Below are 14,081 nucleotides of genomic sequence, written 5' to 3' on the forward strand. Positions count from 1 at the left end.
TTTATTAACAGGTGTGCACAATAACAAAACAATTCAACTGTTTTTCTTTGCCCTCCTCTCCCTCGCCAAGGCATTGCTCTTCTCCCGCTGCAGTTTCCGCACTATTGCCAAGGCTGCATCGAGTTTGGTCTTTATAGCCTTGGGGCAGGAAGGCAATGCATACAGGTGGTCAGGGGCCTTCCTCTTCAGACTCCTTCTCCTCTCTCCAGTAGCTGTCTGAGGTTTTGGAAAAATATAATAATAATAATGAGGACAGTACTAACAGTTACTTTTTAACAATTTATGTTCACCTGTCAGTGCTGTGTTCAATACAAAGTTATGTTCTTTAAATCTACAAAATAAAACCCAAATCAGTGTTCGTTTAATACATTGATTTAAATAGATTGTCTTGGCTAAAGGCGAAGTTAATTTTTGGGTCTCTCGACAAAAATGTCAGTTTTGATTGTATAGGTTTCCTACACCTTGTTGTAGTTTGCACATGTTTATTCATAAAAGTGTATGAGTGGCATAAGCAAGTGACAGCCTGTGGTTCTCAATCCTTTTACACATATTACCACCTTCTAGAGGCAGCAGTGCTTCTTGTTGCTACCGGCTAAAATATACAGTTACATATTAAAATGTCCTTAATGCACAACACTTAATGTATTCCTAAACTTGCAAAAATCATGACAACACGTATAGCACATATTCTTGTTGGCAATTGATACACATACCCTTTGGAGATGAGCAGGGAAGTTGAAAATGGCTGGCACAACAACAGCCTTAAGCCGGACAGTCTGCCCTGTCCTGTCAAAATCCTCACTCCTGAAATGTTTGCTGCACAGTTTGCTGTTTTTTCATGCAACAAAACCGTTCCTTCTTAGAGCAAGTTCCCATTGTCTCCTCTTCTCTGCGTTTTGGGGAAACCTTAAAAACATGAGGAGATACCAAGATATATAAATTATTGACAACATTTTACACCCTTCTTACCTTTAACATTAATGGTAAGAACAAAAATACAGAGCTAAATTATGAAATTGTTAGGGTAATTCGTGTAGCCTATGCTTGAATGCCATTATGAAACCTTAAATAATAGTAACATGTTAAAAGAAATGTGAAAAAGAAATATTCAATGATTATTATGTAAACAAATGGTAGAAACATTTCTAAAGTAGTATTATAGTATTATACAAGTACAAATCCACTAAGTTAGCAACAATTATCCTAAATATGTCCCTCAAGTCATTTCTTGTGAAAGGTGATTCCACGGGCTCTGGTTTTGAAGGAACATTCGTTTGAGCATCCATATGCTGCACAAAAGTGTGCCATCTTGTACTGTAGGGGGGTATTTTTGCAACCAGAAAGCCAGCCAGTTACTGTATCACAATGAATCTAAATCTAGGATATATTTCACTAATGAAACAGCTTGTCATGTTAAAATAACATAATTAACATTAACATAACCATGTTAAAACGAATGAGTAATTATGCCTTTCCCACGTGTATAGAATTATGTCAGGTTACTTAGTAATAGTCCAAGTGGCTCACACGTCTCATTTACAACCTCGTTTCTTTGCTAGCTAATACCCAACTGCATCCACACAAATTGTCATTAAGACAAAATATGTTGTTGTCAATAAATTATTATTGGTCTCACAGAAACCCGTAAAATAATTGCAACTCACAGATTGCAGCCCTGCTAATAGCTGTAACAAACACACAACTGTGCAGCGATTTTCGAAAAGAAAACGGCAATTTCAACAGGTCTGCACGGCTTGAATCATAGCCACGCTAAAAAGGTTTTTAATAAACCAAACCGTTTGCAAATCTGTCAAGAATTCAGCAAGTTAAGTGTATTTGGTTTGTGTAAGTCGCTTACCTTCCATCCACTACTGTAGAGCGCTCCGGAGAAGTCCCCCTAGGTAAGATGGCCGACCAGTGACGACGCCGGCGAAAGTCCCATGAGCTATCTAGCCTTTATATATATCTATGTCCCCAAGTGCCTTGGTGAAAAAGGCGGAAGGAACGCCCAGCTTGATTTTATACCCCGATGGAATTAACAGATTCCAGAATTTATCTGCACCAATCAAATTCAGACGCAACCCGTGCGTCCCTGACGTTTTAACAATAATAAAAATAATTTAAAAAAATATTAAAATGGGAAATAAAAGTCCAAATAATTAACTCTCCCATGCCTGCTCGACAGTTTAGAAAAATAATCCTTTTAGTTGTTTTTTTTTTCAAATACTTGATTGTTTTCCAAAAGTTTCACTCTAGTGGTTTACATAGGCTACGTCTGCGCTTTCAGCATAAACACGACTTGATGTAAAAACGAATCAAACTATAAATAATTATTATTAAATAAAATACAAACACAATTTTCACTGAGTAGAAATTGAGAGTTTTGATCCGCTAATTTAAATGCTGAAAGTGGGATGAGCGGCTCTCCTTCTTTGAACTCGGGATGAACGAAGCCCATCCCGACCGTTGGAGGGCAGCATGGAGCCGACTTTTCTTGTTAGCTGTGAAATAATGCTGGATGAAGAAGACTACATGAAACTATCAACACTTGGAGAAGAGAGCTGACACATGGGGTGAGGTGAGATCACTGACATCTTTAACGTTGTTTAACTAACCGTGGAGTGAGCCAATACTTGAAAATCTGTTGTAAACACTGGCATTTCTAAGTGATAGAGCAAGGTTACGGCCTGAGCTGTTACTGTACACTACTTCTTTGTATTGTTTTTAATCTAGTTTAAAGCATTTTTTTTTCCATCCCTAGCAATCACTTATCAAGTTCTCCACCTCAGACAGATGGAGAGGCAGAAGATATGGAGGTAGGGTTAGACTCAAGTGGAAGGAAGTCCACCAATTTTAGCCAGATCGTTTTTACTGCTGTCATAAAATGAAGGAGCCTGTAAAGTGATGGTAGTGAATAAACATTAACAGAGGTTTGCTTTAAAGATTCAGTGTGTATTTATCAGAACAGGCTGAAGGCAGAACTTTCAGAAAATATAAGCAAGCATTTTTAAAAGAGTATGGTCTCCTAATCATAATACTACTACTACTACTACTACTAATAATAATAATAATAATGAATTTCCCTTCTGGGATTAATAAAGTATTTTTTATCTTTATCTTTATCTTTAATAAGAAATACGGTTCATCTGTAAACTGTGGGTGAGACTTTTATGTCCACACAAACAGCAGATCCCCTTCATGTTTCTACAGTCACACAGAGCACGCAAACTCCTGACATACTTACACATTTTTGTATTCAGAACGAAATGCACTGACTGAAAAAAATTCTAAAGCCAGAACTTTCATTTTGCACATTATAATATTTGTAATTATTATTATTTTTTAATTATTATCTGTGATAAAGCTTTGACTTAAAAAATGTCTTCACTTTTCTCAGAATTTATTACATTTTTTTTGGTAACTATGTCTTTCGTCTCCCATTGTGACTTTTTTTTAATCATTTTTGATTTTTGATTTTTTCTTTGGGTCTTGTATTTAACGGTTTTAAAAATGTATACATTCATCGTACTTTTAATCTCTTAAATTTGACGTCTTAAAATTTACAATTTCATGATTTCAATTTTTGGATTGTACAACTTCTGAAGATGCCAAGCCAATGCTTTAAGGCACTGAGATGCTACACCTGGATAACAACTGAGGCGCTCCTGTTGGCTTTTTGATGGATGAAACTCCAGGTTTTGTTTGCTTTTTCAATGATCAGTCCATTTGTTTGACAAAGCAAACGGTTAACTTGTGTAATACACTTACCAAATGTTTGTTCACCCTTCTGCATCACCATGGTGCCTCACCGCACAGCGGTCAAAAACTGTTTGACCCTTCCGGGTGAAACACTTAAATGCACTAACAAGGTCCTACCCTCATAAAGACTTTCACCCTTGATGAGCTCAGTTACAAACAAACATGAATGTAAACAAACCATTCATAATCTGATCCTACAACTATGAGTTGACTAAATAAGATTTTGTGTTTTTATAGTGCCTATGTTGTTATTACTTCTTTATACCAAGGTTCTTTATTTCCTTAATTGTTTGGGGGGGGGGGGGTCAGGCCGAAGTTTTAGGATTGTTGTGAATTAACTTTATTACCCAGGGAACCTTTGCTGTAAATGATGCTTTAGTTGTTTACTGCAGTGTGTTTACGTTGTTCTTTTTGCTGCAGGAGTCTCCAGATTACACCAGTGTCCAGGAGCTGAAGTATTAGACCTGGTCATAAGTGAAGCGTTGCGCCTCTACCCTCCGGGGTTCAAGTAGATCAGATAGATGGACCACGACCGCACATTGAACGGACAACTGGTCCCTAAAGGTGTGACGATGGAGTTCCCAGCAGGCTTCCTTCACTATGACCAGGAGCACTGGCCGGAGCCGGAGAAGTTCATCCCTGAGCGGTGAGAGGATGCTCTGGAGGCTCAGTCTGTGTGTGTGTGTGTGTGTGTGTGTGTGTGTGTGTGTGTGTGTGTGTGTGTGTGTGTGTGTGTGTGTGTGTGTGTGTTTTTCAGCTCAGTATTTGAAGTCCTGTCAGACCAGCCCGTCTGGCACCAACAACCTGTCCACATTCAAAGTTTGTGCCATGTGATTGGCTGATTAGATATTTGTGTTAACGAGTAGCTGAAGTTTTGCCTTGTCAAAAAATGGCCACCTCCTACCAGGGGCGCGTTGTTCTTTTGGGACGGGCCAATTGGTGTAGTCGGCGGAGGGGGACTTAAGTCTGGGTTCCCCGGGACCCAGTGGAGAGCAGGGCTGGGGTGGGTTCTCCGGGACCCGCCGGAGAGCAAGGCCCCGAGGGAGAGCGGGGGCTAAAGGGGTGGTTGCCAGGGGTGGGAGACTTGGCCCCGACCCGGGTCCGTAGGGTTGGGCCGGGGTGGCCGGGCTGGCTGGGGTGCTTGGGGTTCTCCGGGACCCGCCGGAGAGCAAGGCCCCGAGGGAGAGCGGGGGCTAAAGGGGTGGCCGCCCGGGGTGGGAGACTTGGCCCCGACCCGGGTCCGTAGGGTTGGGTTAGGGTTGGGCCGGGGTGGCCGGGCTGGCCGGGCTGGCCGGGCTGGCTGGGGCGCTTAGGGTTCCCCGGGACCCGCCGGAGAGCAAGGCCCCTGGGGGAGAGAGGGGGCTGGAGGGAAGCTGCCAGCGGCGTGAGACTAGGCCCCCGACCCCACCTAGGGTTGGGCAGGGGCCTGCGGGCGGGCGGGCGGGCTGGCTGGGGTGCGCGGGTTACGTTCATTCTCACTAAGCTCACTGTACAAATCAACCAACAACTTCACACATTTTCTTTCTTCTCTACAAAAACAAGCCGCAAAGTCAAATCACTCATGGATTAACAACGCCTTCGAGTCATCTTTGCTGCCTTTTTTAAGCTGTCGCATCCTTGTCTATGTCATTTTGTCTATTTCTCTCAGCCATCTCACACTTGCCATGTTTTCTTAGCCGTGCAGGACCCATCATGCCCCAGGGAACATGCCCCAGAGGACATCCCCGTGTGTCTCAATCACTCTCTAAATCACCTCCAGCTGGACCACCTGGATCTTTACCTCATACATTTCCCTCTTGGTTTAAAGCTACACTGACACATACACACAAGTGGAACAGAGCTAAACTTTCACTTTAATCTGACCTTATTATCTGCATTAACCCACGAGGAGTGCCATTCTGGACACTCGAGAGCAGGGATGTCAAACTGGTGGCATGGAGGGCCAAGAGGCTGCAGCTTTTCTTTCCAACCAACAACTCCACCAGCTGATTTCACTCATTACCTCACCTTCAAGCAGAGAGCAGGGACTAATCAGACAAATCAGCTGCTGGAGTTCTTGTTTGGAAGGAAAACCTGCAGCCTCTTGGCCCTCCATGCCACCAGTTTGACATCCCTGCTCTAGAGCTTTCCGTACTAAGAAAAAAGATCCTGTCTAGCTGCCCAAACCTTCCAAAGCAAACTAAAAGCATTACAGGAGAATGAAAACTCTTTAGGCTGATACATCCTAAGTCTCCTGATGTGTTTACCTGCAAGTTCAAAGCTTTTCTGTTGGTCTTTAGTGTTTTTTTGTCAGCTTATTTTTCAGCCTTTTCCCCTTTATTACAGATCAGGACTCCAGGGCTGGAGTAAGAAATGTAGCGAGTGATGTCAGGAACAGAAATCAATTCAAGCGGCTCACATCAAATGAAACAGAGAAGATGGACCAGGACGGGGATTCAGGGGCGCTGCTGGCTCAGGTTGTCTGCTCTATTTCACAATAAAACACCACCCACAGACTCTGGCTGGTTAGTCAGACCAGGGGATCCTGAACTTTTCTCTCAGTGAACATCATAACAGTGGTACCAGAGACCAGTGACCCCCTGCTGGGGGAGGACACCAGCAGACCCATCCAAAAACCATTCTGTCTGCATGCACATCAATAAACTCCTGTTCAATTCTGGTTTTTTTTTTTCACAACAGTGAATAAAATCTTCATTTGTAAATAGTTTTGAATGTAGAATTCATTTCTGAGCCTATAAAACACCACTGAACTCAAATCAAACTGTCCTCTCAACTATGAGCCTCATTTCTGCTTTTCTTTACAGAAAATGGGCCACCAGCTTTTCCCAGAGAAGGATGGAGAGTTACTGACCTGTGACATAGACTATGAAGATGTATGGAGGGTAAGCAAACTGTGTGTGTGTGTGTGTGTGTGTGTGTGTGTGTGTGTGTGTGTGTGTGTGTGTGTGTGTGTGTGTGTGTGTGTGTGTGTGTGTGTGTGTGTCTGTGTCTGTGTCTGTGTCTGTGTTCCGCACTCTACTGGCAACTTTAGAGGACTGCAACAGTCAGCCTTGAGGTTTCATGTAGAGATGGAATATGGATGCGATATAGACTCCTAATTTGCATCGTTTGCAGCTGTTCTTCTCTGTTTATGTTGAAGCCAAAGTGTTTTAGGACAAACCAGAGTTTTGTACCTTTTTTATTTACAGAAAGAAAACAATCAAGGCTTTATTTGCACGTTTTTCTGTATTTATTCAAATCATTGATCATTTTCTGTTCTACACACACATTTACACAAGTAAGCACACATATGTTTCCTCATATGACTGTCATGTTATGACTGTGATTAAAAATCATCATTGAAATTGTTAGTAAGTGATGAATAAAAAGTAAAACTTGTACCACTGTTCTCTGACTCTCTCCACAGGGTTTTTTTTAAGCAGCAGAATGAACACTCGGCACATCCGCAACATCCAAAATGACTGTTCAAACATTTCTTATCGAGGGTCCAAGTAAAAACCAGGAAAAGCTTCTGTCAGCGCACGTTTGGGTTTTGATCAGGGTGAGTTGAGCAGCTTCCCCAGCAGGGTGGTGAGTGCATTAACAGGAACACTCACATGTGCTCACTGGCTCTTCTAACGGCAAACATAAGCTTTGACGCTGTGTCGCTAACAGGGTCTCTGCTCGTACTCTTTGCAGGCTTTTCACTCTGCCACCAAACCTACGACCCAGTGTCTGCTCATGTTGAGGAACTAGCGCTGGAAGAGAGTGTGGAGCATCCTGTATATAAAGTGGACAGCGTGGCCATTTTAACTCATTCTTCCTTCCTCTCTGTGGAGAAGCACAAAACACAGGCCCAAAAAACAGTGTCGGCTCCCATAAACATCTGATTTGTGAAATAAGGAACAAGTAGGGCTGTGCTATTTCTGTTACCTAGAATCCCAATTATACAACATGAGAAGTCATCCTAAAAGAGTAAGGACAAATCTTGGCATTCAGCTCAAACTCTGCTAAATGTACAGAAACAGCGGTGAACCTCCACAAACAAGAAGCACCTTATTCTGAGGTGTCTGAGAAAAACTCCATGTGTCCAAGCTTTGATGACGTTTCAATGATACTACTACTACTACTACTACTACTACTACTACTACTACTACAACAACTGCTACTACTACTACTACTACTACTACTACTACTACTACTACTACTACTACTACTACTGCTACTGCTACTACTACTACTACTACTACTACTACTACTACTACTACAACTACTACTACTACTTATTATAATAATAATAATAAAAAAAATAAAAATTGGGTCAACATAGCACTTTTCTTTTTTGGTCAGTTTTTGTTTGTTTGGAAAGGCACATGTGACATAACGTTCCTTTGGGGAAAGGGTACAGTATGCAGTAAACATTCCACACGTGGTTATGAAAATGATCATTGCCAATCCTTAGTTTTAATAGATTTAACAACAAGGAGAAGAGGTGAGCGGAGGAGGGGTCTGGCTCCGTTTCTTAACTTATCTGGAATAAGACACATCCAAATTTTGACCTTTGCATCAACCTAAACCCAAACCCAAACCAGGTAGGTGGATTCACAATAAACAAAACCTGGTCAGATTACAGAGATTACGGGTTTCACGTAGTTTGTCCAAAATGACCAAGTCCTGAAAAAGGATTCCCTTTGACCCTTCAGAGAAAATGACCACCTCTCAAGACTGTAAATGTCCTGTACAATATCAAGCCACTTTTCCATTGTAGGTGCCTGGGCTTTTAACCACTTTCTGGTGATTGTCTTTTTGCTTGCTGCCAAAAGCACAGCCAGCAGCTTTTTGTCTCTCAGAGTCCAGTTTTCAAAAGAAAAATCTCCCAAATACAGGGCTTCCAACTTAACAGGAACGTCCTCAGTAAAGATATTGCTCCACAGCTGCTCCCAAAACGCTTTGATCCATTGACAACTCCAAGAAATAGGACAGTGATTTGCATCTTTTGTCCCACAGAGTCTCCAGCAGGTGTCTCCACTGTTCTGAAGTTTTCCCTGGGCTGGGGTTACCAAAAAAATCTACCTATGTTTTTCCCACAGAATTCCCTCCATGTGTTGGAGGTTGAGGCCATCCATCGTAACTTCAAATGTTTTCCCAGCTTTCAGTTGAAATGCATATGTTTCCCTCCGTCTCCCACTCATTTCATATATAGTTTGTATCACCCTGATTAGATAGCAAAGTACCATCATATAGTTTAGAAATGAGCTTTGTACTTAGCGTGAGCCTGTTTCAACACAGATAGAAACACACTGAGGAATTCTCAATCAGATTTTTCCCACTTGTCTTTCAAGTTTTGATTCAAATAAGTTCTAACCTGTAGATATCGCTGGAAGTCATCTTTTTCTAAACCATGAGATTTTTCAAGTTCCTCAAAACTCTGAAACATCCCTTTCTGAATAAAAGTGTAACAGGTGGTCAAGCCTTTTGAGAGCCAAGCCCTAAATCTGCCATCAATCCTATTTGACTCTAAGGCGTAAGTATTTGAGTCCCATTCCCTAACCCACATGTTTTGGTGATCCTTTTCCAGGAAGATAAAACTGTGAGGAACACAGTTCAATCAGATAGGGCTCCGTTAATCTTTATTTTAGCTCTTGGTTTATTGTACAAAGCAGCAATTACATCAATTAGGGCAGTGTTTCCCAATCCTGGTCCTGGGGGACCCCCCTGCCCTGCACGTTTTAGATGTTACCCCACTCCAGCACACCTGATTCAAATGAATGGCTCGTTATCCGGCCCCAGCAGGGCTCGATGACGAGCTGATCATTTGAATCAGGTGTGTTGGAGTGGGGAACATAAAAAACATGCAGGGCAGGGGGTCCCCAGGACCAGGATTGGGAAACACTGCATTAGGGTCTGGTGGAATCCAAATTTAGGCATTACTTTATATCAAAAGGTCCATGTGACCCAGTCAAATGCCTTCTCTGCATCCAAACTCAGCACAAGGGTTTCTAATCTTTGTTGCATTGAACGGTCCAGAACATGTCAAGTTTTCCTGAGTCTGTCTCTGTCTGATAGACTCCATTCTAGTCCACTTTTTTCGTAGCCTAAATTGACCTCTTCATTTTAGGCTACTTCTTAAAGTAGACCTAATGCACACCTTGATTTGAAGCCTAGCTCAAATTGACCTCTTCATTCTGGACCACTTCTGCCACATTCATAAGATGTGCTCCACAAACAAAGACTCATTCATGTCATTGTCACATTGAGCTGGTGTATTGAGCTATTATTGTGGCAAAATGATGTGTGTGTGGGTCAATGCATCCACGAATATGTGAACTGATCCACAAATGTGTGGACCGATTCACGAATCTGTCAAATATTTACAAATGTGTGCACAAATCCACAAATGTTTAAACTGATTCACAAATAAAAATGTAGTCTGAGATGGCTGAAAAGTCTCAATTTTTTTTTTTTGTTTGTCTTACAAGAGCTAAAAATCCACACAAATCATCAGATACAACTGAGGCAGTGTGGATTGCTAAGTGGCTGAGGCGTGGTGCTACAATGATAGCTCCATACCTGGCAGCCTGCGCCTGGGAGCCTGAGCTCAGGGCAAAGTAATCCGCCTCTCACAGACGGATTCTTTCTCATTTGCAGATCACTGGCCCGGCAGGACTGTAGCAAACATCACGTGCACACAGACAGTCCATCGGGAGGCCCGCCTCAGTCGTAATGATGACAATAATGATGGGATTTGAAAAATACCCAGACTTTTCAGCCATTTAAGACCATCCATTTATTTGTAAAGCAGTTTAAACATTTCTGGATTGGCAAAGACATTTGTGGATATTTGACACATTTGCAAATCTGTTTACACCTTTGTGTAATCAAACATTTGGGATGCATTTACACACGCTAATCATTTTGTTACAATAATAGCTCCATACTGGTGCAAATACTGATCATTTTATGGCTTTTGGCAAAGTATGTTTTGGGGGTTTGTATTGCCACATTATGTAATAACGCCCCATGATGTAATAATCTGATTAATTTTCAATTCACTATGTAATAACGCTGCATTTTGGTCTAGAATTTTTGAGCGCAGTGCATAGTAAACTCCTCTGCATTATGTAATACATTCTGACACCGCGCATCCATCAGTAAATACAAAATGCAGGCGTTGCACTTTTTGATGAAGAAAATGTAAGAATTATGTGCATTATGTAACAAACCACCAAAATGGATGTCTTTATTAGGAAAAAAAAACAGATCATCAAAAAGATATTGACTTAGAGAAAGCAGCATGAGGGGCAAATATAATTTCATTAGAAAAACTAGTGATGACGCCTCATTGGTCAAATCTAAATCAAACTCCAGTGACTGGCACCAAGCGCCAGGAGCGTCAGGGGGCATCAGGTGTTGGCAGGCCATTTGGGTACCTCTCAGCCAGCCCCCCAGGCAGCCACACTTAGCCCCGGACCGCCTGGACCACCGGGACCACCGGGACCACCGGGACCACCGGGACCACCGGGACCACCGGGACCACCGGGACCACCTCTCGGCCCTGGGTGACTTCTGCACCTCTCGGCCCTGCGCACCCACACTTAAGCACCCCCCCTCTGCTGACTACACCACACAACCACGGCCCCAAAAGACCTTGCGCCCTAAAATTCCTATCATTTCAGTTTTACCCGTTGCTAGGTGCCTTGCCCACCTCTCAGCCCTCCAGGCACCCACACCTACAATATATTTCTGATGGTATAACATTTTTTTTTTTTTTTTAATTTGAGATATCTATTTGGCTGGTTTGTTGCATAATGCACCTAATTCTTATATTTTCTTGATATAAAAAAATACAACACCTGCATTTTGTAATGACTGATGCAATATGTCTGAATGTACTACATAATGCAGCAAAGTTTATCACATACATTTAAAACACTATAAAACAAAATGTGTCAGATTATTACAAAATGCTGTTTTTTACAAAATGAATTGAAAATGTATTACAGTATTACAGCACGGGGCGTTATAACATGATGTGGCACCACAGGTTCATTGGTAAAGAGGTTCATGGGTGTGGGGGGAAATGGGGTGTGCTTGAACTGGGCAGTGTGTGTGTGTGCTTGAGGAACTGGGCAGTGTGTGTGTGTGCTTGAGGAACTGAGCAGTGTGTGTGTGCTTGAGGAACTGGGAAGAGTGTGCGTGTGCTTGAGGAACTGGGAAGTGTGTGTGTGTGCTTGAGGAACTGGGCACAGTGTGTGTGTGCTTGAAGAACTGGGTAGTGTGTGTGTGTGCTTGAGGAACTGGGCAGTGTGTGTATGCTTGAGGAACTGGGCAGTGTGTGTGTGCTTGAGGAACTGGGCAGAGTGTGTGTGCTTGAGGAACTGGGCAGTGTGTGTGTGCTTGAGGAACTGGGCAGTGTGTGTGTGCTTGAGGAACTGGGCAGAGTGTGTGTGCTTGAGGAACTGGTTCTGAGCTTTTATCCACAGTTTTCAGACTCAGTCAGTTTCTTCAGTTTGAAACGTTTTCCTCGGCCTTGGGAAAACTCTTCCACACGGCACTGAAGAGGCTGGAGTACACAGAGAGCGTGTAGCCACTTTACACGGGTCAGGGTGAACTGTTTCCCAGAGTACCAGCTGCTCAAACTGGGTGTAGCATCCCGATCTTCTGCTGCAGCAGGATCTACAGTGCCCAGACCTCTGGGGCTGAACCCTGGTTCTGTTTGCTGCTCTAGATCTGGATCATCTGCGGAGATCATGACTCTGGAGTCACATGACACACAATATCTTGTTGACAGCACACCATGCAAAAGAACACTCACCTGTTGGGAGTGAAAGTACACTCACAGGTTTCACAGGTTTGTCTGTCAGGTGTTTGTTATACGTCACCTCACTTCATTTCGTGTCTCCACTTCCCTCCTTTGTTTCTCTGTAGATGGACACCTTGGGACAGAAGCAGAAAGCAGCAGTAAAAGCTCCTTTGCAGTGTAACACACGTGAACCTGGCCGATGGACAGGAAATGAGCGCCTCAGTGTTGGCGAGGCAGCTACGATCAATCAGATAAAACCAGAGAGGAATGAAAAGAGAGGAGGAATGGCTTTGTAGCTGTCAGTTCACAGGCTTTAAATATGAAGGCTTACACTTCCATGGATACAACACCTGAGTTTGAGCTGTTTGAGCGTCTGTGGAAGAAAACTTTCAGGGAGCATCAGCAGCACACGTACACCGATCCAGACAACACGTTGCATGTCATACCTGCATTTACTGCAGCGTTTGCATTCACTGGAACAGTCGTGGCCGTAAGCTCAAGTGGTTTGTGGTAACGCTGCACTGAAGCCCGCTCTGGTCCCAGCTCAGGACCCGACATTGCACCCACTTGATGAGTTTGAAAGAGCTCAACCGTCGTCGCTCAGTGTTTTTTTGATGCACTGATGCTCCGGTAGTGTTTTCCACGCTGGCTGACGGCTGTTGGTGCTGATAGTTTGGGCTTTTCCTGAAGCGGGCGGTATGGTGTTGTACTGCGGGTCCATCCCTGTGTTTTTCATCCACTCAGGAGCCTTTGAGGCAGGTGACAGCCAGTGGGAGACAAGATGCCGTACTTTGAGGCCTTTCCTCACAACATTTGATTTTCTTCAAATGAGAACTTACCTCAAATAGGCGCTGACAATGTTTCCTACATTGTGGTTTAGAGCGCCTGTGCTCGGGTTGTTCTTCTGTCTCTGTGTCAGGGACATCTGCTCTCACAAGTTTGACCTTTTCAGGTTGTTTGACTGTGTATCTTTGTCATTTTCAAATTGGCTGTGAATGGATCACTGCACTATATCATATTGGAGTGTTAAATCACACACTTCTTCTGTTTGATGCTTCTTGCTTTTTGTTGCTTTGCCTAATTTTAGCCCGCCACCACCCCCCCTCATCGGAGGACAAATAACTTTATTCCATGCTACGCTTTCAGACCGTCTCTTTTCCTCATTCAATCACTAAGTCCTATTTTGAAAGTATTTGTTTCCAGACTCATATTTATTAAGATGGAAATTTATCTCGTCAGATCACGACAGTCATCATTTATTTAGAACTATTTTAGAACTACCTATGATCATGTGTCCTATGATCTTTGAATAATTGATCATTTCTTAACATTGTATTTTAATTTATTTACATGTTATTTGATTGTGTGTGTGTCTCAGCACACACTGCAGCTTTCCTTCCAGTTTTTTTGTTGTTGTTGTTGGTTTTTTATTTTTGGCCCGCAACCACCCCCCCTCATCGGAGGACAAATAACTTTATTCTATATTTAAAGAACTATTTCAGAAAAGAGCTGAGTCTGGTCAAACTATTTTTTTATTCAT

At 42.8% G+C, this 14,081-nt stretch overlaps 2 long non-coding RNA genes across 2 annotated transcripts; one reads left to right on the forward strand and one right to left on the reverse strand.

Moving 5' to 3' along the window:
- LOC141795937 (uncharacterized) lies at positions 1-1,971 on the reverse strand. Its single transcript, XR_012598851.1, has 3 exons — positions 1,859-1,971; positions 714-906; positions 1-216 (listed from the first exon to the last, which is right to left on the reverse strand). It is a non-coding gene; the product is annotated as an uncharacterized LOC141795937 (long non-coding RNA).
- Positions 1,972-5,852: 3,881 nt separating this feature from the next.
- LOC141796928 (uncharacterized) lies at positions 5,853-7,827 on the forward strand. Its single transcript, XR_012598909.1, has 4 exons — positions 5,853-6,215; positions 6,564-6,641; positions 7,166-7,300; positions 7,438-7,827. It is a non-coding gene; the product is annotated as an uncharacterized LOC141796928 (long non-coding RNA).
- The last annotated feature ends 6,254 nt before the right edge of the window (positions 7,828-14,081 follow it).

Source organism: Halichoeres trimaculatus, unplaced genomic scaffold (genome assembly GCF_033239565.1).
Source record: "Halichoeres trimaculatus isolate MK-OKI-2021-1 unplaced genomic scaffold, fHalTri1.1 fHalTri1_scaffold_10, whole genome shotgun sequence".
In the NCBI taxonomy this organism is placed as follows: domain Eukaryota; kingdom Metazoa; phylum Chordata; class Actinopteri; order Labriformes; family Labridae; genus Halichoeres; species Halichoeres trimaculatus.